Below are 3,717 nucleotides of genomic sequence, written 5' to 3'. Positions count from 1 at the left end.
CTGTCACAATGCCTGCTGATTCTAACCCATACCCTCCACCCCCTCCAGTCCACCCCTCCCCTTTCCCTTGTGATCCTATCCCCCAGATCCCTCCTCCCTTCTCTGCTCCTCAGCAAGCCTATCCTCCTGCTTTCCCATCTCCCCAGGGATATTTTTCCCATAAAACCTCATATATGTATCCTGGGATGCTCTGTGATTGAATTCCGGGACGCTTGTCATTTTGTTTTTGATCACTGAATAGGTATTCAATAAAGGTGGTTTGGTAAGAACAAAAGGGGGATTGTTGGAATAAAATATATCATATCATGTGTTGCTCATAAACGTCATATATTCACGTAGTGTTTATATAATCATGTGTGTAAATTCATTTATTTGAGCTAAAGAGCAAAAGCATTACACATAGTCTGCTTGGTTTTAGTGTGTAGTTTATAAAGTTTACGGTGACTTTTGATAAGTGTTTTGGTACAATGTGTAACCATAGCTGCCGAGTGAGTCTAATTTGAATAGCAGGGCAAGGGTGGTTAGGGACACGTCCGTGTTGGGGGAAGGTCCTCTCCAGTAGAAGTCTGAGACCTGTTATCTATTTTGCAGGCCAAGCTCGCTTGGCACTAACCTTCTGAAGACAAAACACAGCGCACAAAACTGTCATGTGGTAGCAAATGAACGCCCCTGTGCACAAAAGATCATGCAGAAAGGGAAAAGATTTAGACAAACTTAGGGAGAGCTAGGAGCATAATCTCTTTAACCTTGTCTCTGGAATATTCCATGGTAATATAAACGTTCTTCATCCAACCTAGGACTTGAACCTCTTCCTGAAAGAACTAGAAGGCAGGATGTCGGCTCAACATTTTGGCGAGCCAGCGCAGGAGGAGAAGGTTCATTGGACAAACAACCAGAACAAGACACTCTAATCATTCACAAGGGTACCACATAAAAGGTAAGCAGAACCTGTTTATATCAAATCTGCTATATTGGAGAAAGCTAAATTGAATGTGTGAGGTCCTGGTTCTGGTTGACAATTTAGAAAGGTATTTTGATTAATCTTGACATCAAGACCATAAGGTTGGCTGTAGGAAGTACCATATTGTGATTAATTTTTGTGTGGTAATATAAGAAAGTCAGACTCAAGAGGTAGCACTTTAAAGAAAAAGTGAAGTGTAGTGTTGGAAGTAAACATGAATGGCAGCACTATATTTGGCTAATAAGTGTGAAGAAGAGTCAGAGGCAAAAAGTACGTCTCTAAAAATAGAGTCGTGAAGGTAGTGACACTGAGGTGATCATGAAGGATAGCACTAACATTGACTATTTAGTGTGAAAGGTGTCTCAAGTTTAAAATATTGTGTGAAATAAAAAAAAAATAATAAAATATATATATAATATATATATATATATATATATATAATATATATATATATATAATTAAAAAAATTAATAAATTGGGAGTAATGGAGGCCCAAAGAGTCATATAATTACCCGGTGTAGGCTGCGGGTCCTAAACCATGGAAAAAAACAAATGGAATAAAAGCGCGGAAGGGTAGATAGACAGCTGAAAAAAAACAGAAAAGGTTAAAGAAAGAACCAAGACAGTGTTGTGGCCTCTCGTCAGGATAACGCAGAGGACAACTACATATTGGACATTTGTGGAATAAGCGAATAGATATAGACAGGAGGGAGAATGTAAGAAACAATTTGACTCCAAGGCTTTGATACGCGATCAAAACTCAAGAAAGGGTAAAAGAATTAGAGGCCCAGGGTCTGAAAATTCATGAATTAGCATTAATGGGGCAAGTTGTGGAGTCATCTCATGCCAGACAAAACTGAAAAAAAAAAAACAAAAAAAAAACGGGGGAGTCCAGGGGGCCAAAGGTCCGACGTTTAGAACAAGACAGAATCAGAACCCGACATGACATTAAGCCTCCTCTTATGTTGCTACATCGACCCACTCAAAGACGAAACAAAGGCCCCCCAGACCCCCAGACTATAGCCAATAATAGATGTGATTGGCGGCACAGTTACTTTCTCCCTTGACTCAGGACAACAGACCAGACAGACAGAGCCAAGCGCGCCCCCGAGCCCCTCCCCTCTCGGCTCCTCTCCTTCTGTAGAACAGGAACGCGCTCTCTCAGAGCAGCATGAGAATGCTTCATTCAGTCAGAGAATGAGGCGTGAACAGCAGGAGGAATACAATAAACAGAGTAACACAGGCCACAAGCAGGGAGTAGGACACTCTGGAGGGAAGGAACAAGAAAGATTTAAGGGACAGGAAAAGGAGAGAGAGGGAAAGAGATCAAAGAGACAGGAGAAGCAAAAGGTAAGACAGGTAAGGGTCGCTGTAGAGTTTAAGGAAAATTGGAGAGATAGCAGTGAATCGGAGGGAGAAACTGATAGCAATGGAAAAGGAAGTAGAGATGTGGGAGACTCAGAAAGTGGAGAATACAAAGAAAAAGGGGGAGAATTGGATGGCAAGGAAGATGATATCAGGTACAAAGAGGTACTGCTCCCTGTAGATGCAGCTACTAAAGATGGCTTAAACACACCACATTACTACACCCGCTCACACATACGTGGAAACTCTGAACATTATCAACATGAGGCACAATAGAAAAATAAGCTATAATCGAACTTTAAGACAATAAGTCACTTTTCATGCCCCATTTATATCGAATTGCAGAGGTCATGAGGATAATTCATCCTCTGCCCCATTCCGCAGGAATACCTAGCTTCCCGTGGGACCCCAAAGTTGAACCTATGAAGTATTTAGCTGATTGTTATGACACATGGCTGCGTCAGCAGGAAAAAATCCAGTGCAAAAGGCAATACATCTGTGTGGTTCAGGAAGGGGTGTTTGCAGGGCTGCCATCAGAGGTGTGTGAAAAATTGGAAAATCCTGATTTAGATAACGATTGTGACAATGCGGTGTGGCGGAACATGTTAGACATCATTAGAAACATTGCTAACGTAAGGCTGACAAAAACGGGAGTTAAAACACAGAGCTGCAGACACAGCTTTTGAACAACTGCTCCCAGCTACGGACACCCAGGCCAGTATCCCCTGACACAGGAAGGTGACCAGGCTCCAAGATGAAACCTACTGGGATGTGACCTGCTCATTAAACTGTGAGTGTCAATCCTCTGCTCACCTGAAGGTATTTCTCTCACTTTTCCTGATGGGACAGTTTTGAACTGTGGGATGTGGGATGAAGGAGGGCAGTGGCTGTTGGCACCTGCCCTGGAGCTTACCGCAAAAGCTGACATTTATTGGGCTCATCTGTTCCCTGAGAAACCCACTCACACTGGCATCCTGTCTGCCTACCTACAATGGAAACCCTGGATTTGCAGCCTCCATCCGTATGTACCACCTGCTGACCCTCCACACCTCACCCTCCATTATGACAGAGAAAATGACCTTCTCTATTATAATGAGTTTTCTGATAACCTATTTGGTAAACAGTGGGATTTAAAATCCACTAGCATCTATGCAGGTCCCCTAGGTGTAGCTGCTGAGGTAGAACTCACCCATGACACAAAATGTCCTGGGATAAATGTCAGTAAATCTTTCCCCACAGTACGCAAGCAAGAACCCCCACACATCAGAGCTAAGGAATTAGGCCCAATGATTAAATCTGCAGTAGCTGCCAAAAATTTTAGAAACACTCAAATTGACCTTGTTTTCTACTCACCCAGCACTGACACATACTGCATCCACATGTTCCCGCCA

The sequence above is a fragment of the Etheostoma spectabile genome, chromosome 16 (genome assembly GCF_008692095.1).
Source record: "Etheostoma spectabile isolate EspeVRDwgs_2016 chromosome 16, UIUC_Espe_1.0, whole genome shotgun sequence".
Lineage (NCBI taxonomy): Eukaryota > Metazoa > Chordata > Actinopteri > Perciformes > Percidae > Etheostoma > Etheostoma spectabile.
Note: the sequence above shows the minus strand (reverse complement) of the source record.